The sequence below is a fragment of the Vulpes vulpes genome, chromosome 14 (assembly GCF_048418805.1).
Source record: "Vulpes vulpes isolate BD-2025 chromosome 14, VulVul3, whole genome shotgun sequence".
In the NCBI taxonomy this organism is placed as follows: domain Eukaryota; kingdom Metazoa; phylum Chordata; class Mammalia; order Carnivora; family Canidae; genus Vulpes; species Vulpes vulpes.
The window spans coordinates 38,021,141-38,045,468 of record NC_132793.1 but is presented as its reverse complement, the minus strand read 5'-3'; the positions used below and the strand labels follow the sequence as shown (position 1 = coordinate 38,045,468).

Sequence of the window (24,328 nt, the reverse complement as noted above, 5' to 3'; positions counted from 1 at the left end):
GAAGGAGGAAAGGGGTGATTGAATCAATTACCCTGTCTCCCATGTCAGGCCTGGTAACTAGGAGGTGGCATGGGGGTGGTTCAAGGGTACTGGTAATGTACTTAATCCATGTGCTGACTCTATGTTCATATTTATCTTGTGAAAATCCATTCAGTAGTACTTAATATATTTGCACATTTCATTATACATGTTATTCTTCACCAAAAAAGTTTGTTTGAAAAATCTGAACCTCCTTGCATGAACATTCACAAGGACACACACATACAATATAGCAGGTGGCACTTGTGAGAAGCAAAAAAATCAATTTTAGAGAAATCAAGATACCACCTTTCTTCATACATTTAAGCACAGTGTGATTAAATGTATAAATCTATTTTATATGCTTTTGCTTAGGAAAATGGGTCAAAAATCTACAAACTTGGTAGACTTCCCAAATACCATGACAGTGGCACCACGAGGAAACACTCAGGCTAGTTCATGTTTAATCCTCTCTTGAGTGAGAAGTTACCTAGGGCCAACTCCAGGTGACAGAAATTAAAGAAGAGATTTAATTGTTGTTATAGCTGCATCTTATGATTATAGCTATGTTAGTAGTATTGTTATGTTGACATATTATTGGAAATATCATGTATTTTCTGATATTCTTGGAGGTCTTAAAGAACTTTAATTAAAATCTTCTCCAAATTGTCAGCAGCCTCATAATACAGCCAGGTATAGTGGAAAAGAGAAAAGAGAAAGGAGACAGTGGGTCAAAGTCAATACCTTTCAGCAGGTCTAACATGTCAGAGGAACCATATAATATCTCAAGCCACTTTCTCACCAGTGAGAAAGTCCTCACATCTGACCACCCTACAGCTTGGCAGTGAGAATAAAGGAAATGCTCCATAAACTTCATTCACAGGATATCTCTTGATGCTTGCCGATCTGTCTGGAGAAATGTTCTGTAACTCTTATGGTAGCTTCATATTTCCAGCACTTTGATCCTTGCTAGATGGTCTCAAGGAAGCAGTGTTGGCCAAATCCAATTGCTGCACCCCCAATAAAAGCATTATTTATAATAGCAAAGACATGGAAACAACCTACATGTTCCTTGATGAAGGAATGGATAAAGAAGTTGTATAAAAATACAGTGGGATGTAACTCAGCCATAAAACACAAGGAGATTCTATCATTTGTGATGACAGAGAAAGACAAATATCGTACAATCTCACTTATATGTGGAATCTAAAGAAAATCATAGAAAAAGAGATCAGATTTGTGGTTAACAGAGACAGAGGAGGATGTAGGGAGGGGAACTGGAGAAAGGTAGTCAAAAAGTATAAAGTCCAGTTATAAGATAAATAAGTATGTGACTATATATAACCATAGCTAATACTGACGTATGATATATAGGAACTATATATAGTTAAGAGAATAAATCCTGAGAGTTTTTATCACAAGGAGAATTTTTAAACTTTTTATTTATTTATTCATGAGAGATACAGCGAGAGAGGCAGAGACAGAGGCAGAGGGAGAAGCAGGCTCCACACAGGGAGCCTGATGTGGGACTCGATCCTGGGACCCCAGGATCATGCCCTGAGGCAAAGGCAGACGCTCAACCACTGAGCCACACAGGCATCCCTTGATTAATGGTGATTAATAATCTGCCACACGAAGTGATTGATATATATAATTGATATCTATCTCTATCTATCTCTATCTCTATCTATCTATCATCTATCTGTCTATCTTTGTATATATATATATATATATATATATATATATATATATAGAGAGAGAGAGAGAGAGAGAGAGAGAGAGAGAGAGAGAGAAATTATTGCTTCTTGAAGCATCACTCAATCAATACCCCAGCTCCCTCACCCTTGGGGAGAGATAAACACTGAGGTTGTATTCTACTTTGACTCCCTGAGCTCTCCAATAGAATGGAGTTCCAGTTACTTCAGTGGTGGCTAGCCTGAAGTCATACCCATTAAAGGGTGGCTTCACTTCTCTGCCTCATTTCCCCATTGTCCTATTCCTGTTTCTTTTGCCTCTCAGGTACACTAATTGCCTTAAATTCCTGTATTTTTCTTTTTTGAAAAAAAATTCTTTACTATAAGGATAATACACAGTAAAACAGAGCTGGAAGGTAGTTTGATCTGGAAAAACTTTTTTGTATTACCAAATACACTGCCCAAACATGGCTTCCTGCTGTGAATGAGACTGATTTGGCCCTTATCTTTCCTCCTCTTTTGATTCAAAGAAATCTGTTGCAGGACTGGGCCCAAAGATCCCCATTTTCTCTTCCTGGGGCTTGGGAAATGTTGTATAGTTCTCAGGCTTTCAGGATACAGAAGACAGTGTGGAGAAGGAAAGGACATTACAGTCCTTTGGTCCAGTGTCATCCCCAGCTCCATCTCTCAGTATTTGTTGATGCCAAAGAGATGATCCCCTTGGAATTGGGGCAACTTAGGTGGTAGTATGCTGAGCCATGAGGCTGTGTTGGTGAGGAAGTGAGCAGCATCATACTTGGTGTAGAAGGTTGCCAGGAGGTAGACGACATTTGGAGAGATGCTGAGGGATTTGTGGGAAAAGATAAATTGGAGCCCATAGTCCATCTGTTCCCAATGTGTCAGTGGTAAGCCTTTCCTCTGTCAGGAACTCAAAGGGTGTCCTTTTCACTGTGTGTAAGAAAATACATGTAGCCAAGTTATGGATGATGTTGGTCAGGGTCCAGACAACAGGAATGCTGAAGAAGGAGATGCTGAGTAGAACCACATGCAGGAGTCCTACCAAGATGGTATAGGCCAGCCAGATGCCCTGGCTATTCATCACTTGAGTGCTGGGGTTTCCTTCACTGTGTGCCACTCCCACATTCACCCTACCACAGTGGGGGATCAGGCAGGAGTCCAACTCAATTTCCTTTCAATCTCCTTCTGAGTTTGTTCCCCCCAGTTGTCCCTAAAGAGCCAAAGTGAAAGAATGAAAGAACTTCCTCAATGTGCACAAAGAAAAAGTTGAAAACCTGGGGGAAAAACTTAAAAGGCAAGGCTGGTCCTCTCTGCTCTTAGAGACCTGAATGGTATTCTTTACTCTGGTCCCTACACTTCAACTATAAATTGAAGGAGGAAGCCTAGGCTTGGGGCAGGGGCTTCAAGCAGCAAAGGAAATAAGTATCTCACTTTATTTTCCTGAAGAAGTTAATAAGGAATCATGAAGAGGTTACATTCACCATCATTTCAGAAGAGGTTCAGGGGAAACAATCAAGGAAACACTAAGAAGGGGTAAGAGGTAAAAGTACTTCTAATGCCCACCTTTTCCTCTGGGCTTGCCTGTCCTGTCTCTCATCATCTTGGTGTGTAAGCAGGCAGCATCCCAGTTCCTTTTCTCAAGAGTTGGGTGCGACCAAGTATTGGCCTGTGGCTTCTGGATTGAGCAAGGAAGAGACTTGAGCTTACCCTATCCCTAATTCTAGGGGTGGCCCTGATTGTCTGACCTTAGCCCTTTAAAATTGTGCTAGCTCCTGGGTATTATGCTAAATGTTGGCAAATTGAACTCCAATAAAAAAAATTAAAAAAATAAATAAATAAAAGTGTGCTAGCTCTAAGGTTAATGATGCCTAGGTGGGAAGCAGACCTTGCCTGCCCCTTTCACCTAAAATTCCCTAAACCTTGGTACTGAGCCTGCCTGTGCTCCTCCCAGCTTCTCTCTCTCATTCATCATTTGTGGCATGATGATCATTTGTGGCCCACAAATGAGCTGTCCTCAGGCTCTCCTCAGTGCTCCTCTAGGTATTTAACTTCCTGGGGCGGGGGACTCTACTTCACCCCCCTATCTTTCACCTCTTCTCATTTTTCCTCAGCACCCTTCCCCTTTCCAGTCTCTTGGCAGCCCCTGCCTGCTAGCTTCAGAAGCGTCTCAAATCCCTGTTATCATCTGCCTCAGTCAGATCCCAAACTAAGACAATGACAACAATATTGCCTCTAATTTTTGATTCTTGAAGTTGAATTATAGTCTCATTTGTGGCGTTCCCCCCCCCCTCCCCCGCCCCTTCTGTTGTCCATGCCACAAGCCATGGATCAAAGGTTATAAGATTGAATTGGGAATGGAGTATTGGTTTGTTCTGGTGAATACATTCATGTATTGAAAAGCATATTCTCCAAAATCAATGGCTATTGTTTAGTATCAGCTAGGTTGCTCCTCATCTCCAAAATATGATTCTTTGGAGTCCCAAAGAAATAACTTCAGAATGTGCTCAAGATAACAAAATATAAGTTTCCGTAAAGAAAACAGATTTCTGAATGTGCCGATTTATCAGAGAGCCATGAACTATTTTAATAGATGAGATTTATTCTACTGTGCAATTCCTCTGTCCCTCCATCAATCACCCCCCACTTTTCCTCTTCCTTTTATCTCTCCACATTCCTTCCCTGATCTTTTGTCTTCCCAGGGACCCTAACTACCCATCTCACTTAAAAGAAGTATCAGATAGCTCCTCTAGAAACCTGTCATAGTACAAACATATTCTTGAACGGCAGCGTGCCTTGCAAGGTCTTTGTTTTGGTATTAAGTTAACTTAAAAGACATTGACTTCTTTTTTTCCTAATTTTATTTAAATTCAATTAATTAACAGATAATGTATTATTGGTTTCAGAGGTAGAGATCAGTGATTCATCAGTCTTATATAATACCAGTGCTCATTACATCACATGCCCTCCTTAATGTCCATTACCCAGTTACCACATCCCCCCCCCCCCACCCCTCCAACTTCTGAGTATTTCATTAGCAGAAGCCTTGCTAATTAGAATTCTCTTTAGTGGGATGGGTTTTCTGGCAATTGTATGTCATATATAGTCGAAATCTTAGATACCTTAGAACAGCTCAGGAACAGTTTTCTTAATGGAAAATAGACACACTGTGGCTAAATTAAAACACAAAGGGTAGTATTTTTTTTAAAGGAATCTTTTTTTTTTTTAAATATCATACCAGACTCCATCTACCTTCAAGTAATTTCATGGAAGACTGGCTTATAATCACTAAATCATTTTGAAACCAAACCCTCATAACCAAGATTTCACCATGAAATATGTTTTCTTAGCTCCAAGCAAGAAGAAGAGAAGGAGGGGATTTGGTCAGTAATAGTGACATTAAGCCCAGGCTTCTCCTTCTAACTGGAATGCCCGGAAGAGATATTTATTTCTCTCATGTTTTCTACTAAATAATCCAGGTTGATGTTTGAAGAACTCAGGGACCTTTCAACAGGGGTGGAACTAAGAAACAAAAGAAGGAAGCTTCTATTGTTACTCTTGATATTTTCTCTGGAACTGCAGGACCAGAAGGGGTACTTTGTGGCCTCAGAAAGCCTCTTCTGTAAAATTCAGTAGGGAATCAGAATTTTCAGAGTTCTGAAATGCTCCCTTTGAGGAGGAGGGGCTGTCGTTTTGTGAAGGTGATAGTACCTCTAAATTTTCTGTAGGGAAAGGAGTTTGCCACCAGAACATAAGCTGTGTGGCTGAAATGTAGTTTTTGCTGCTGTGAGCATATCCTAATTTCTTATGGCTTGAACTTCTATTTCTTTGGAAAACATATCTTACACTTTTACTCAGTCAAGTATGTTTGAATAACCCCCTCACAAAAATTACTAGAGTTTCTGAAATATGCTGAATACAGAGGGGCCCTTTGATGAAGAGGGAATCAGCAACCTATGTGGTAAGAAGCCCACTTCCCACACTTGGGAAATTTTCCATTTGGTGGGATTTGAAGTCTGGGTGCGTTTCAAGTGTTAATATAAATGTGTTCATGGAAAATGGCATTTCCCACAACCTCCATGAGTCAGAAAGTTTTATTTTTATCTTTTTTGACCACAAATTTAAAGATCCTTAATCTCCTTAGGTTCATAATTTGAGTCTATCTCTCCATCAATCAAATATACATAAACATTCTATCCTTCTGCAAGAAATATAAAAAAATTAACCATTTCTGAGGAGAAGTGGACATTTCTGGGTTTTTTTATTATTTTTTTTTAAAGATTTTATTTATTTATTCATGAGAGACATAGAGAGAGAGAGAGGCAGAGACATGGGCAGAGGGAGAAGCAGGCTCCACGCAAGGAGCCTGATGTGTTACTGGATCCCAGGACTCCAGGATCACGCCCTGAGCCGAAGGCAAACTAAACCGCTGAGCCACCCAGGGATCCTTTTTTCTGTTTTTTTAAACAAACATACTGATTTTTTCCTATGCTATTTGAATGATTCACAACTAAGAAAGAGAATGTAGGGGTGTTCAGAATGCATAACTCACTGGAAAGTTATATATGTTCAAGCTGAGAGAGAATTAAAGTTATGGAACAGACTTTCTAACTCTTGAGTTTTAGTTGAGACATTTCCTTTTGTGTTCAATAGCCCCGTGAGTGCTGGGAAAACAAAACTGTCACCAGTGTATGGCTCCACCCTTCCCACAGCTGTATGCCAGCAATCAATAATGTTTGACGCTCCGTGGGGCATTTTACATGTTTGTCAAACTCCCAGCCTCTGTGATTTCTTTACTCATCCACACTCTTAAGACAAAATTTATTTTGATATCTCTCTTTATCATCTGAGTTATTGACACGAATAAAAACACATAAATATATATTTTTATCTCCCTAACGATTTTTGAAAGTTCTGCAAGAATATAAACCAATAAAAACTTATATACTTCTCTAATGGACATGGAAATTTTTGTAGTACTTTGAAGGATAATTTCTGTATCTGGTAAAATTGAAAATGTACATATCGTATGACCCATCAACTGTCCACTTACGTTTTCTGTATACATAAAATGAGGATAATAATGATCTATCTCATTGGGTTGAGGTGAGGATAATATGATTTAATATATCTGACATACTTAGAAGTTACATTAGTAAAAGTATGTTACAAGTTTTATTTCTAGTAGTGATAGTACCAATGTTGTCATTATTATATATCACCCTAAAGAAATTCTTGCTCATGTCCATAAGGAAACACATATATAAGTGTTCACAAAATATTGTTTGTAATAGCAAAAAAAAAAAAAAGCTGGAAAGAAGCTAAATAATAAAAAAATGAAATTGACAAAAAAATTGCTGTATTCATGCAATGGAATATTATATGGCATATACCTGTATCACTATGGATGAAACTCAAAGATATAATACAGATTGAAGTAAAATGATTTGAAAAAAAACCTAAATTATGGTACCAGTTACATGTAGGTTATAAGCATATAGACAATATTGGATATTTTTAGGGATGAATGTATATATAGAAAAATATAAAGAAACACATGAAAATAATAATACCCAAAGTCTAGAGGGTTGTTACATCTAATAGGGAGAAAGAGTTCTGTGATCATGGATCAGGGATGAGACCACTAGGAACTTAATTGGATTGAAAGGCTTTATTTGTCAAGTTGGATAGTGTGTAAATGCATGCTTGCAATATTATTCTTTACATCTCTCAGCAAATATTAAATATTGCACAACCAAATACAAAAGCCCCAAATAGCAAAAATAAAGGATAAATTGCATATTCATGAATCAGGCATTTATATATTTATGAGAAAAAAATGGTTATTTGTTCACTTGGTAAGGTGGCCCTGTGACTTGAATATATAAGTTTTATAAAATGAGGTCTTGATTCAGTTTGAACCCTTGCTCAGGTACTGGAGACAAGTGAAATTCAAATGCACTGAGAATTCATGTAACAAGTATTATTAATAGACACTCTTGGGTTGATAATGGCAAGACAGTTTACCTGATGCTAATTACATCCTAAGTGTAAATAAAACTTCAGTGAAGCTAATTGTTTGGATTTTTTTATGTGTTCCCCATTCACTCCCCCCCCCAACCTATGGCCATTGTGTAGCATATTTCATTAGCATAATTCATTGTCCAAAGGTGTCTGGGTGGCTCAGTGGTTGAGCATCTTCCTTTGGCTTAAGTCATGATCCTGGGGTCCTGGGATAGAATTCCGCAGGGAGCCTGCTTCTCCCTCTGCCTATGTCCCTGCCTCTCTGTGTCTCTCATGAATAAATTTTTAAAAATTCATTGTCCATTTGTGTCTGGAATCTTCTTATGTTATGGTTGCCTGTTTGGATACCCATCACCAAATGCTTGTGGTAGTATTATCCTTAACATTTAAAGTTTCTAGAGGGCTGGGATTACACTGAGAGCACCCATCATGGCCACCCATTCATCTAATAGACATTTAATGAGTGTCTACTATCTGCCTAGAACTGTATGTACTACACAATGACTTAACCCCTGTCAATTGAGTCTTTGCTAAACTACACCAGTAAGAGATGATGTCTAGACCAGGATAGAAAGACAAAAAAGTAATAGTGAACAGAGAAAAGTAATAATGCTCTGAAAGACCTTTGATGCTAAGAGTTTTGGGGCCTCTGCCCACCTGCCTTACTTTAATCTCCAAGAGTTTGTGCCTTCTGTATTTTTAAATGTTTTTTTCCCAAAGCCTGGAGCCTTTTACAATAACTGATAATATGGATAACAGTATTAAAAAATATAAGGGCATTCTGTGAGTATAGAAGAGTAAGAAACAGTTCTCACTGAAATCAGCTTCTTTTTTCACTCAACATTAAAGGACAGATTTAAAAAGCAGTCTTAAACACCAAGACTTAATTGCTCAAGTCTGTAATATCCAGAGGAGTTAACGTGGGGCTTGTAGAAGCAGCATTTCCAATGTGTGACAGGCTCTGCCAGCACTGAGGCCTAGTCATGTAACCACAAGTGAGATTTCTGAATTGATTTTGCCTTCGGAAAATCTCTGCCGTCATGGTAAATGTTTGCTTGTTTGCCTTCCTCCATTAGCTCAAATCGCCCCTCAGTAAGAATGGCAGGAGAAAGGAACGTTTTGGCAGATGAGAATACACAGATTGTATTGGATCATCCAGGTCAGGGGTCTGTGAACTTTCTGTATAGGCACAGATAGCAATATCATTCATTTTGTAGGTCATATGGTTTCTATGGCAACTACTAGACTTGACCCTTGTAGCATGAAAACATTCATAAATGGTACACACCTGAATGGGCATGGCTGCGTTCCAATAAAATTTTATTTTCATAAAAAAGCACAGGGCCAGATTCCGGCCTGCCAGAAGTGGTTGCTGACTGCTAATCTAGTTGGATCCTTTTTTCTCGTTTTTCTTTTTTTTAAATAAGAAAGACTGCTAATGTGCCAGTAAGGCCCATGTTCTTGGCGTGGTCTAGAGGAAGTTCAGACTAAAAGAGCAAGAAACAAAATGAGGGAGAACACAGTAGCATTTACTAAAGTTAAAACATGTACACATTATAAAACTATACATTTTATATAAACTCACAAAATAAAAGACACAATAAACATATAATGATTTTCTTTGGGGAGCCTTAGGTAAAAAGGGAGTGGGGAATTGGAATAAATAAATAAGGTAAGAAAATAGACTTTGAGGAACAAATGAGGATACTGTGCTTTAAACGGAGTTTCTGAATGACCCAACCCCTGATGCCAACACACCTTAAATTTAGGCTCAAAGAGATTGAAAATGAAAGTAAGAAAGATGTATAAATAGTAACTATAAGAGAGGTGGAATGACTCTATCAATAACAGATCTTAAGGGGCACCTGGGTGGCTCAGTCAGTTAAGGGTCTTCCTTTGGTTCAGGTCATGATCCCAAGATCCTAGGATCTGGCCCACATCCTGGCTCCCAGCTCAGTGGGAAGTCTGCTTTTCCCTCTGCCCCTCCCACTCACTCATGCTCAATCTCTCTCTCTCTCTTTTTCAAGTAAATAAATAAAATCTTTAATAAAAATAAAATAAAATAGATCTTAAGATAAGAAATATTATTGGAGAGATAAACATCTCAAAAATAAAAGTTTAACACATCAGGAATATATATTATAAGTGTATACATATCTGATAAAAAGTTCATAATACATGAAGCAAACACTGCTAGAATTGAAAAGAGCAATAGAAAGTTGACTGGCTATAGCTGGAAAATTCAATACCCCATTCTGAATAACTGCTAGAACAACTGGACAGAAAATTAACAAAGATACAGAAAACTTGAATAACACAATCAACTAACTTGAGATAGGTGGAACACTTCATTCAGTGATTACAAGGCAAATGTAACATCTTTGGGATATACCATATGTCACACCAAAAAGTAACACTGAATTTAGATGATCTAAATCAAAGTATATTCTCCAAATAAACTGGATTTGGTACACTTATAAATGTGGTAAAATTACCATAAAAATATAACGTCCAAACAGTATTTATTTTTTTTTGCTCAAAACCCCAAGGTGAACTGTCCCATGATTTAAATTTTATAAATTTCCTATATTATATTAATGAGTTAGGTAAGTTGACACTGTTTATATATTTATATAACCAGTTTAAGATAAAAAATTATGTGTATAAATTTGTGTATATACATAGTGAAATGAAATGATAATAATGGATGTATTTTTAAAGTTTTAAACTTTATTAAATTTGTATAAAGCTACAGATACAGATTTAACTAAATTGGAATTCTCCAATCCTTATCTAATTTTAAGATCTTAGACAAATGAGTTGTTAATTAAGTTTTGAAAGTCAGGTAAGTTTCTAAAAGCAGACACAAACCACTTACTAACATACATAATTTCTACTCTTACTGTTTTAAATTGCAATAGATTAACAAGAAAATATACAATTGTCTTTGAATGACAACTTTCTTATCCAGATTATATAGACAGAAGTAAATATATATGTTTCTATATGTGTGAGAATTCATCCACTTCAATTGTTAAAATGATATGTTTATAAAGAAAAAATAGTGAAACAATTCTTGTTTTTTGTCCTGTAGTTCTTTTTCATGCTGATTATTTTGATTAATATAGGGATGCCTGGGTGGCCTCAACCAGTTAAGCATCTGACTCTTGGTCTCAGCTCAAGTTTTGATCTCAGTGTTGTGAGTTCAAGCTCCATGTTGGTCTTCACGCTACATAGAGACTACTTAAAAAAAATGATCTTAATATAAATGGTTAACTATATAAGATACAATAAATAATATATAATATATATGAATTTCTGCTTGAGAAATGTATTACAGCTTATTCATTGGACAAATATAATATGATATCCACATTGTTTACTATACTGATAAATTAATTTTATTTTAAAGATCCAGGTAAAAATTTAAATAATTCCCTCTTTATATATCTGTATATGCCTAAGTATATACACATAAAAGTACAATAATAGTTTTTTTGCTCCAAATTATTACATAAGTAGTATAAAACAGGAATAAAATTGTATGCTTAGATTGAGCAGTTTCCTTTTGTAATTTGATTATTCTGTTAAATATCAGTGCTTTCTTTACACTTCAGTGAGTTTTTAAAAAATTCCTTGTTTTTTTCTTAATTTTATTCTTGTGTGTTTTTACAATGTTCTAAAATTACTTCTGATTTTAGATGGTTATGATTTATATTGTCTTCTGTGCTATGAGTCTTTATTTTGACTTTTTACAACTCAGAATAATAATAAAAAGAAATAGGAATAATTAGAATAATCCAGTTTGTTAAAATTCTTCAGGTTTTAACTAATTCAAAAGTACAATGATAGACTTTGTCCTATAACCTCGGTATTTAGAACAACCAAAAAAAAAAAAAAAAAAAAAACCACCATAAAACCAGGCAAATCCAAAAGAGAGTTGATCTTCCTAGGTGAATTATATATAAGTAGAATGTACTAATAGAACTATCTTTGGGGTGCTTGAGTGGCTCAGTTGTTAAGTGTCTGTCTTCCTCTCAGTTCATGATCCTGGAGTCCTGGGATAGAGTCCCACATTGGGCTCTCTGTTCTGCATGGACTCTGCTTGTCCTTCTCCCTTTTTTCTGCTTCTCCCTCGGACATGCTTCCGCTATCAAATGGATAAACAAAGTCTTTAAAAATTTTTCTCCAAGATTCTAGATTCACAAATCCCTTTTGCTTTTTGTTCATGAAAGTTCTGAACAAATGGTAGTATTGACTCAGTTATGTGAATCATTAGAGACTTTCTGCTTATTTCAGTGTTTTGTTAGATCCAGTGGTCAAGCCATATCAAACTTGCTTACTATATACGATAGCAAAATGCATGGAAACTTCCACTGATTTATGAAAAAAAAAAAAAAGAAAGAAAGAAAACTTCTGTTGATTTAGTTCTAGGGTCCCTAATACATTTAATGAGTTATTATCCTACACGGACTTTCTCTCTCTCTCTCTCTCTTTTTTTTTTTTTTTTTTTTACATTTTAAAAACTTTATCATGCTTTACAAGACATAAAAATACACAATATTTGCACTGAAAAAAGTTAATGGCTTTTTTCAACATTAATGGCTACATTTTCAACATTTTCCTTTAGATACATTTTTCTAATATTTAATAAGCTAACCTCAGACTTCATACTAGCTTCATCAACCTATCAAAAATGAAGAATTAATTCCATGAGAGAACAGTTAGGTAGGTTATGTATTTACTGCTCCTAACACATTCAATTATGGCAAACCCTGGAGTCAAGCATTCATGGGCAAGGCAAGTCATACTGTGATTTGACTGCCATATCACCGACCCCTCTTCTGCACTAAACTCTGGAGAAGGCAATTTATAAGACCCTTTAGAGATTTCTCAATGATAAATTCTACAGATGCATACTAGTAGCATGTGCTTCAGGCATCAAGAGCTAATGAAGCAAAAGCCTATGTGGTAGGTCACTTGGCCTTGGGGAAGTTGCAAGTGAACAGTTCACGTAATCATCAGTAGTAAATTGTTTTGGTTCTAAAAAATTTTTCAGTACTCAAATGGTGATAGTAATATTAATCCATTGACTTTTAAGTCCCCAAAACAAAACAAATGAAGTATTCAAAACACTTTCAAAATTACTGTTGTATTTAAGTTACAATCTAAAAGAAGTGTCCCATAAAGGAACTAGAGAAAAAGCAACAAATAGACCCCACCCCCAGCAGAAGAAGACAGTTAATTAAAATTCGAGCAGAACTCAATGATATCGAGACCAAAAGAACTGTGGAACAGATCAACAGAACCAGGAGTTGGTTCTTTGAAAGAATTAATAAGATAGATAAACCATTAGCCAACCTTATTAAAAAGAAGAGAGAGAAGACTCAAATTAATAAAATCATGAATGAGAAAGGGGACATCACTACCAACACCAAGGAAATACAAACGATTTTAAAAACATATTATGAACAGCTGTACGCCAATAAATTAGGAAATCTAGAAGAAATGGACGCATTCCTGGAAAGCCACACACTACCAAAACTGGAGCAGGAAGAAATAGAAAACCTGAACAGGCCAATAACCAGGGAGGAAATTGAAGCAGTCATCAAAAACCTCCCAAGACACAAGAGTCCAGGGCCAGATGGCTTCCCAGGGGAATTCTATCAAACGTTTAAAGAAGAAATCATACCTATTCTATTAAAGCTTTTTGGAAAGATAGAAAGAGATGGAGTACTTCCAAATTCATTCTATGAGGCCAGCATCACCTTAATTCCGAAACCAGACAAAGACCCCACCAAAAAGGAGAATTACAGACCAATATCCCTGATGAACATGGATGCAAAAATTCTCAACAAGATACTAGCCAATAGGATCCAACAACACATTAAGAAAATTATTCACCATGACCAAGTAGGATTTATCCCTGGGACACAAGGCTGGTTCAACACTCGTAAAACCATCAATGTGATTCATCATATCAGCAAGAGAAAAACCAAGAACCATATGATACTCTCATTAGATGCAGAGAAAGCATTTGACAAAATACAGCATCCATTCCTGATCAAAACCCTTCAGAGTGTTGGGATAGAGGGAACATTCCTCGACATCTTAAAAGCCATTTACGAAAAGCCCACAGCAAATATCATTCTCAATGGGGAAGCACTGGGAGCCTTTCCCCTAAGATCAGGAACAAGACAGGGATGTCCACTCTCACCACTGCTGTTCAACATAGTTCTGGAAGTCCTCGCCTCAGCAATCAGACAACAAAATACATTAAAGGCATTCAAATTGGCAAAGAAGAAGTCAAACTCTCCCTCTTCGCCGATGACATGATACTCTACATAGAAAACCCAAAAGCCTCCACCCCAAGATTGCTAGAACTCATACAGCAATTTGGTAGCGTGGCAGGATACAAAATCAATGCCCAGAAATCAATGGCATTTCTATACACTAACAATGAGACTGAAGAAAGAGAAATTAAGGAGTCAATCCCATTTACAATTGCACCCAAAAGCATAAGATACCTAGGAATAAACCTAACCAAAGAGGTAAAAGATCTATACCCTAAAAACTATAGAACACTTCTGAAAGAAATTGAGGAAGACACAAAGAGATGGAAAAATATTCCATGCTCATGGATTGGCAGAATTAATATTGTAAAAATGTCAATGTTACCCAGGGCAATTTATACGTTTAATGCAATCCCTATCAAAATACCATGGACTTTCTTCAGAGAGTTAGAACAAATTATTTTAAGATTTGTGTGGAATCAGAAAAGACCCCGAGGAGCCAGGGGAATTTTAAAAAAGAAAACCATAGCTGGGGGCATCACAATGCCAGATTTCAGGTTGTACTACAAAGCTGTGGTCATCAAGACAGTGTGGTACTGGCACAAAAACAGACACATAGATCAATGGAACAGAATAGAGAACCCAGAAGTGGACCCTGAAATGTACGGTCATCTAATATTCGATAAAGGAGGAAAGACTATCCATTGGAAGAAAGACAGTCTCTTCAATAAATGGTGCTGGGAAAATTGGACATCCACATGCAGAAGAATGAAACTGGACCACTCTCTTTCACCATACACAAAGATAAACTCAAAATGGATGAGAGATCTAAATGTGAGACAAGATTCCATCAAAATCCTAGAGGAGAACACAGGCAACACCCTTTTTGAACTTGGCCACAGTAACTTCTTGCAAGATACATCCACAAAGGCAAAAGAAACAAAAGCAAAAATGAACTATTGGGACTTCATCAAGATAAGAAGCTTTTGCACAGCAAAGGATACAGTCAACAAAACTAAAAGACAACCTACAGAATGGGAGAAGATATTTGCAAATGACATATCAGATAAAGGGCTAGTTTCCAAAATCTATAAAGAACTTATTAAACTCAACACCAAAGAAACAAACAACCCAATCATGAAATGGGCAAAAGACATGAAGAGAAATCTCACAGAGGAAGACATGGACATGGCCAACAAGCACATGAGAAAATGCTCCGCATCACTTGCCATCAGGGAAATACAAATCAAAACCACAATGAGATACCACCTCACACCAGTGAGAATGGGGAAAATTAACAAGGCAGGAAACCACAAATGTTGGAGAGGATGCGGAGAAAAGGGAACCCTCTTACACTGTTGGTGGGACTGTGAACTGGTGCAGCCACTCTGGAAAACTGTGTGGAGGTTCCTCAAAGAGTTAAAAATAGACCTGCCCTACGACCCAGCAATTGCACTGTTGGGGATTTACCCCAAAGATTCAGATGCAATGAAACGTCGGGACACCTGCACCCCGATGTTTCTATCAGCAATGGCCACAATAGCCAAACTGTGGAAGGAGCCTCGGTGTCCATCGAAAGATGAATGGATAAAGAAGATGTGGTCTATGTATACAATGGAATATTACTCAGCCATTAGAAATGACAAATACCCACCATTTGCTTCAACGTGGATGGAACTGGAGGGTATTATGCTGAGTGAAATAAGTCAATCGGAGAAGGACAAACAGTGTATGTTCTCATTCATTTGGGGAATATGAATAATAGTGAAAGGGAATATAAAGGAAGGGAAAAGAAATGTTGGGAAATATCAGGAAGGGAGACAGAACATAAAGACTCCTAACTCTGGGAAATGAACTAGGGGTGGTGGAAGGGGAGGAGGGCGGGTGTTGGAGGGGAATGGGTGACGGGCACTGAGGTGGACACTTGACGGGATGAGCACTGGGTGTTTTTCTGTATGTTGGTAAATTGAACACCAATAAAAGTTAATTAAAAAAATGATAAAAATAAAAGAAGTGTCCATAGAATAACTTGAAGACCTACGCTTTTTATTAAAAAGTCCCAATACTTAGCTGATGAAAAGAGAAACTTTAGAATTTCCAAAAATATTACAATCCCATGACAGTCTGAATTCCCATCAGTCAGTTCTTAGAGCTTTTCATAGAAGCTTTTTCAAAGAGAACAACATTGCATATTTATTGCATAGGTACAAAGATTTTGAAAGAACAACATTTGAGCTAACACGGTTATGAATTCTAATCAATGCACTTACTAAAGTGTGGCAGAGGATTAACAAAAAGCACAATCCTCAGAGAACCACAAGTAGCAGTTGGCTATTACTCTATTGTTGTGGGCATACCAGCAGCCTGGAGCAGCCTTTGGTGGAGAGCCTATGTTGGTCTGGCTCAAGATACTCCTGTCCCTTCACCAAAGCACTTGGACAGCAGAGAGGTCTTAGTCACTCACTTATGCTCAGAGGCTACCCACGAGGTCTGGACCCAGTGTTGGTTACTCCTCATGGTCTAATACCTGAAGGCATGTAATTATTATCTTATGAGAGTACTTCACATAGACACAGAAACCTAACTCTTTGGCAGTGACTCTCTTTGAATTTATAATTTGGTTCTTTAAGCTAACATAATCTTGATCTAATGGTAGAGGCACAAATTTCCTTTTCTCTCTCTGATTACCAAGGCAATGTAACATACTGAAAATATATATATATATATAGAGAGAGAGTCAAGCATTCAATATGAATGAATATATATATATGAATATAAATATGAATATAAATATGAATATATATATGAATATATATATGAATATATATATATATAGAGAGAGAGTCAAGCATCACAGCATGACTCTCTCTCTCTCTCTCTCTCTATATATATATATATATAGAGAGAGAGAGAGAGAGAGCGCCTCTTCTATTTTGGAGGCTGGTAACATGCCCCATGGAATGCTTTACAAAGGACTTGGTATAAAAGAACCCCTGTATCCTCACCTGTCTGGTAGTCATGATCACCTACTTTGCCCTTCAAAGGTCTCTATCCACTGCTGCATCATTTTAAAATCTAACCACCCTCCTTTCTTTACCTGAAGAAAGAGAACCCAACAACTATGTAACATAATTTTAGGAAACATCTACCATCAGTATGAATCTTGTAGATGAGATAACTGATTTTATTATGGTTTTATATGGTTTAAACTTAAAAAAAATCCTAAAAATCACAAAGTTGGGTATGCCATCAAAAGCTTGAATTTGCCCTTGACATATAAGCTTCACCCAGAAATTAAATATTCCAGATGGCTAAATTAATTGCCCTTACCCAGACTTGTTGGCTGGTAGAACATAAAAAGGTAAATTTTTTTTACTGATAGTAGGTATGAATTTAGGTTAGTCCATAATTTCAAAATGTTCTAGGAACAAAGAGATGCCCTGGCCACTACAGGGCATGTACGTTGGAGACATTGAGATGCTTTGATCTTACCTAAACTTATAATAAGCCATAATGGAAATAGAGTTTTTAAAAAATGCTTTATGGCTTTATGATATTATCCACAAGAGCATAAAGTATTACTGAGGATGTTTCTGATATTGTCCCACCTGTTGGTGACACAACCTCAGAAAGACCACAAAGGTGGGGCATGAGCATGGCTGAGGTTTTTCCTTCTGGAAAGCTACAGCAATAATGACAAAGGGAAAGCTATTGCTTGATTTTGTGTTTTGGGCTTGGAAAATCTTATTTATCTTTGCAGTAATGGAGACACGTGTTTCACAGGTATTACTGTTAAGAACGCTGTATGCTTTACCTTTTATTCAGAAACCCCATTTTATCATTCATAAACTTTAGGGAAAATAAAAAGAACTAACAGAATTCTAAGACCATAACGATCAAAGATCTCAAAACCCCTCAGACTTCTAAGGCCTTATTCCCATTAGCCTTGATGGCAACAAGATCAATTTCTCATAGGGCTCAGAAGTTACCTCCTTCTGCATTAATAACAGGCTGCCTTATGAGTTTGAGAATTACTTCCAATTCTAGATTCAACTGTCTTATATGCTGATATGAGTAATTACTCTAGGGAACTCATACAATACCTCTGACTCTATCACCAATAGGTACAAACAATTTCTATAACAACCTCTGAAGCAACTGCTGCATGATCTGAGACCTGGAGGTTTGGTCCTCTGAAAAAGGCATCAGAGAAAAACTGTTCTTGACCCTCAATGGGAAAAGGCTTTATCAAGTACTGTTAATGACTGTCACAATGAAACTCCAAGATGTTGGTCTTCAGGGTGTATCTCCCAACTTAAAAGACTCCTGTCTACTGTATGTCCATTCCATCAGGAGGCTTGAAACTGAAGGAGTGCTTCGGAATTTTCTGGATGATGTTGAGTGCTGATGATGTAGAGTGCAGAAACAGATGGCTTTCACCTACGACCCAAGATGTCAGAATCAGATTAATTTTCTACTTTTCATTACCCCTTTTCTTTCCTCTCTCTACACTAATCAAATCACATCTGGTGTTGTCCTCTATCATTCTCTTAATATGATTTCCCTCATTTTCATCCTATTACATTTGACTGCCTCTCCCACATGCCATAATCTTTTACCATTTAAGAAAAAAACAAAATGCTTCAGTATATTTTTCTCAGACCATAGCTTCTGGACAACTGTTCCTTTAAACATTCAAGGTTAATTTCCTTATACTGATCTTTCTGAGACATAAGCTTCTCTCACATAACTGATCCCAAATTTAGTCTTCTAAAATCTGGACCTTGACCCATGTCAACAAAATGTTTCTGTGAAAGCCATTACAACCCTCTCAGAAAAGCCTAGTCCATTGGGGACTAATGTTGGACTGTGTTTGGTCCAATAGTCAGATACACTCTTGGCTGCTTTGTAGGAACTGATGACTCTCTTGGGGAATAGAGTTTTTGGTCAATAGCATTGCAAAATAATACTTAAAATCCCAATACAATTCATGCCCCATTAGGATCTGTTGCTTATGTGGCCATCAGGCTTATCCTGAATACAAAGATAACCTAGTGTGTATTGACCACCACGTAATAATTCTGCATATACAGGATAAGTGTTATAGACTTTAATGTATTTAAAACTACTACTGCTCCAGGGGATCATGTTTCTCTGAAGAAAAAAATATCCAGAAACGTCCAAAGAGGCAAACAGAATCTACTTGGGAGAACTCCAAGAAGCGTAAGTGACTTTTTCCATGCATAGTCTTTGAATAGCAACCCCCATGGTAGGGATAATGCAACTGGAAAAGTTGCATTAAGTCCAAAATTTACTTTTGACACTAGCAGATGTCATGAGTTACACAATTTGTTCTCTGGAAACCCAACAAATCCGTTTAAATTTATTAGAATCATGGATAATCACAAAGACATTAATTTCTCTTAACTAGCCGCTAGAGAGTTTATACTACAGCAAACACTTCTTGCTGCACCTGCATACTCCAGGCAATAACATAGCCTATGATTAGGTTAAAGGAATAGATACCCAGCTCTCCACCAGTGACCTTGTTGGATTCCAAGATGTGTTTTCTTGCCTCAGTTTAATGATTAGGCTCCTGTATACAGGCTCATTGAAAGGACTCATACTCATTTCTGTTTCTGGTAACTGCTGGTGATGCAGTCAACTGATCCATCCCATCCAGAGTCTTAAATGCTCCTGGGCAGTGATTGCCATATCAGATGATACAACAACTCATCCTGCAACAAACAGCAGGAGAGATTAACTCTAGGCATCACAATATGGACAAACACCTGATTAGCAACGTCTCAGCAGCAGTGAAGATCATCGATTTAAGTCTTGAGACCTGGCAGTCTGGTCTTGGCTGAAAGAGGTACTGAGAAAGAGAGAGGCAGCCCCTGACATTTGGGAACTGGCCTGGCACCATCTGTTAGGCTCAGTGCTGCCAGGAACAGGCCTGGCCCTCACAGCTAGAACATATAACACTTTCCTGCTTAGTAGAAACAATTTCACAGAACACCAACATTAGAGAAGGCCACGTTGCAACTCTGATGGGTCAAGGCATTCTGTGGTCCTGTCTGAATGCAGTCAGAAACATAAACATAGTTCAAACCACAAAACTGAGCAAACACCCCTCCTGGGTAATTCGTTTAACAGTTGCTTTACCAATCATAGTTTTAGTCTCACATCCTCCCAAATTGTACATTTTCAAGCTACTCTTTAATAGAATCGACTCACTCCCTGACAGCATCTGTTGCCATGCAAAGATCTGATTCCTCAAGGATGCCCCTAAAGCACCCAGTTCAAGCCCCAAACCCTTTCATGTCATCTCTACCATGCTCTTACTGAGAGACTCCACATTTCCCCATGGTATTGTCCCTTATTTAAATGAGAAATAAATTCAACTTGTTTAATCACAGATCTGTTCCTGATGGTCTTTGGCTGGAGGACATTGACAGTGTAGAATAAATAACTCTTCTGAGGGTACATCTTTGGATACCTGGTTAGACACACTTCCAAGGACTGGTTTCAAAAAAAAAAAAAACCAGAAATTTTCACCAAAGAGGATGACCCTAAGTCACAAAGTCAAGTTGTAACATCCCACTGATTGAACTACTCATTTCATTTCCCTTTTTTGTGTAAATAGATAACACAAACTATTTAGAATATTATGGTGGTGACATTTTAAAAATATTTTTATTTATAAAATTCTCATGTGATTCTGACGCAGAGATCAGGTTGGGAATCCTTTGTGCCAATGGGACTCAGGTGAAGGTCTGGATTTCATTACAACGATTTTAAAGATTTTATTTGTTCATGAGAGAGGCAGAGACATAGGCAAAGGGAGAAGCAGGCTCTCTGTGGAACCCAATGCAGGACTCGATCCCAGGACCCTGGGATCAAGACCTGAACCAAAGGCAGATGCTCAACCACTGAGCCACCCAGGTGCCCCTCATACAACTTTGTGGTAAGTAGTCCTGTAAAATCTTTACCTACTATCTCCTTGGGCCCTAGGATAGTGTTTTGAGGTTAAATGGTACCTTCAAGGCTTAGATAAATCATTTGTTCACAATCAGAGTAGTTGGTAAATCATAGTAAAAATTATCTGAATCCTTTGTGATTTTAACCTTACAACCCAGAGGCAGGTACTATTACTATCAGCATTGCTGGCCAGGAGGGAGACTGAGCTACACAGATTCAGGAAACCTGTCCCAGGACCCTGAGATAGAAGGGGAGTCTGGAGCAGGGGAGTGGGGTATGTGGGTCCAGGGTCCTTGATGATCTGGGTCTCAGCACCAACTTGGCCCAATACTTGTCCTTCCATGTACAGAGCTTCCAGTCGACTCCTCTTCGAGAATTTCCTTCTTGGTAAGAGGCAGAACAAGGTGAAACCAGTGAATGGCACAGAAAACTGTACCGTCCAACCCTGTCAGAGGCTCCTTCAAAATGTGACATTTCTCCACAATGCCAAGTTCTCTTTTGCTCAAAGTTATGGGACAAGAGCAAGGCTGAAGCCAAGGGTAGCTCACATGCCTAACTTGCTCCTGGTTAAGCCTGAAGTTCCTCTGAATATAATGGTGTTTCTCACTGACTTGTCTCCCTGGTCCCAAGGGAAGCTGGATGGCTCTTGGTCAAGCCTTATGCAGTTAACAACCTTCTCCATCCATGGGAGTTGCAACGAGGCTGATTCCTAGAATTCAACCAGAATTAAAATTCTGCAGGAAGCCTGATTCTCTGTGGCTTTTAGCGTCTCCAAGACTCTGAGCCCGAAGTAGGGGCTGCACCCACATGCCATCAGCATCCAGACAGACAACCTGTTTCTTGGCAGAAAAAAAAATGCTTTTTAGGAGAAAAATCATAACATGTATAACCAAAAATTCAATCTCCATTCCTACGTTCTCCTCTCCCCAAAGTTGACCTTGATCTTGAAGGTGATGCACGCCATGACTTGGTATTTGAATACTCTTATCATGCAGCCCTGTTCAGTGAACAATATGGCCCCTTGTCTCCCATGTTATAGGACTACACATCAATGGCCTCACAGTTCTTGTCCCTTTCAGGTCCACTTCCTCAGGACATCCTACTTTTGTGTCCGGGTATTTTCTCCTGGACAGGTCAGCCATAGGAAAGGGAACAGAAAGATGCCTGCTGATAGTGGTGCCCAGTGTTCACACAGCATAGAAGATCATTTGTTTGGAAATTACAGGTTACTGTGACTCCATGGCTTAAGAGCACAGAGAGAGACAAACAAGCAGGGGCCTGAGCCTGCCTGTTCCAAAGAGGGCCAGTAGCCCAGGCTGATTTTGTGCAATGTTATGCATCCTGGAGCATGCTGTGTTTCTCTGAAGGAAACAGGCCTAGAGAACAGAGGCATTTTCTCAAGCTCTCAGACTGTCCGAGGAGAGTAAGTCTCAGATCCCAGGCTCCTGACACCTGGCCCAGTGCTCCCTGCATGGGCCCTGGGGCCTTTTATGTCAGAGTCCTGGCAGGTCATGGCAACATGTTACCTTTCCCCCTTCCTCTAGCAAAGGGCACCAGTTTATACATAAACTGTTGGAATTGGTGATTTCCTTGCTCTGTTTCAGGGAAGCTCTAGCATACTACAGACCTCCCTGGGCAACCACAGCTGAACTGGTAAGAGTAATGTGCTAAAGGAAGATAAACCCTCCTCGGACCTAGGGAATGAGCCTAACCAGTCTAAACTGATCATGGGGTCCCCAATCTTCTTGCTGGTGATGGTCTCTGGGACAAGCTGGCCAGTGAGCTGTACATCTACATCTGCTAAAAAGCATCTGGAAGAGGTTTTGGTGGGGGTCTCACACAAGTCCACAAGGAAAGAAAGAAAAGCCATCTTTTCCCCTCTTCTCCATTGTGTGAAAAGAAGGTGATTCTTGGAGCTACTGCAAGGTATCTTGCACCTATGAGGAAAGATTCTGCTGACACCCTGGGGAGGACAGGCTGTAAGTGGGGCATTCATCCATGAAGGCATTGAGCTGCCAAGCCATTCTAGAGTTGCCTTCATGTACTGGCAGGAGACAGGTATATGGTGTCCTTTCCAAAACCAGGGACACTGGTTTCATGTCCTTGCGCAGGAAGCACCAGTGGACACACTGGGCGAGGGGTCAGTGTTCTCTCGGGCCTGGGGGCCGTGGTAGTCAGGAAAGCTCCTCTGGAGGCCGGATGCTGTTTTTAGCCAAGCTCCTTCTGAAGTTGCTAGAACTCAATGCAATCAGTTGTGGTTTGTTAGTGCCCACAAGCCAATGATCATTCCTCCAAAAAAGAGGAAGGGAAGGGATGAAGAAATTGGTTTGTGGCCTGGAAATATACAGAAATGACTAAGCTTAGGCTGACATCTTGTGGCTGAGACAGAAAAAGGCGTTCCACTAAAATAAAAAATAAAGGGAGCAGTTGGGGCAACTGCTGGGAACTGGGGATGGGATGGGGGCAGGGAGTGGGCGAGGAGGTGATCTGTGATCTAAGAAGAAGAAACTTGCACCTTTTCATTCCACTTTCATTTTTATTCATCCCCTTTATTATCATATGCCATACTTCTTCAGTAGTCTTTTTCAGCATAGTTCTAAGAAAAGTAGTATTTTAACTTTCATTATCACAGACAAACTGATTTCTGGCTGGTAATAAATTATTATTATAGCTCTTTCTTCTTCAGTTAAAAAGCCACTCACCTAGTGTCATTAGATGACCCCTCTCTTTGGATAGTCAGCACAATGTAGTAGACCTGAGTGATTCATATAGTTCACAAACTGGACGTTAAAAAATGTTCCTCATACATTTCCTTCTTCATGGGTAGGCCGGCAGGCAAGACATGTTCCCATTTCACCTAGATAGAACCTCTTAGCGATGCCTGAGGTCACATCACCAGCAGGTGGTATAGGTCCCTAGGACCCCAGAGCCCAGACATGGAGCTAATGGTCAACACTTCCTTGCAATGAGTAGGACAGGCAAAGCCTGTACATTGCCTCATTTAATTGTTAAAACCACTCTCTACGTTACAGCTTGTTATGCTCACTTTACAAGTGAGGAAGCAAAACGGAGGGTCATGGAGGTTGGCTTCATGGGAATCTAAGCTTTGGCCTGTTTCCAGAACCCATCCTTGTCATCTGTCTCCACTTTGTGAGATCATCCACCTTCTTGTCCTTCCCCCCCTCCCCCCACTTCCTTCTTGTCCTTCTCTCCCCACTTCACTCCCTTTCTTATACATGCCTCCCCTATATCCTGGGCTTCCAAGAGATTGTCTTCAGCATTTGTTGCTATGATTCTCCTTGA

The 24,328-nt window shown here is 38.7% G+C and overlaps 1 pseudogene; it reads right to left on the bottom strand.

Annotated features, from left to right (window-relative positions):
• Positions 1-2,399: 2,399 nt before the first annotated feature.
• On the bottom strand, positions 2,400-22,895 carry LOC112922679 (ORM1-like protein 2 pseudogene; annotated as a pseudogene).
• Between the last annotated feature and the right edge of the window lie 1,433 nt (positions 22,896-24,328).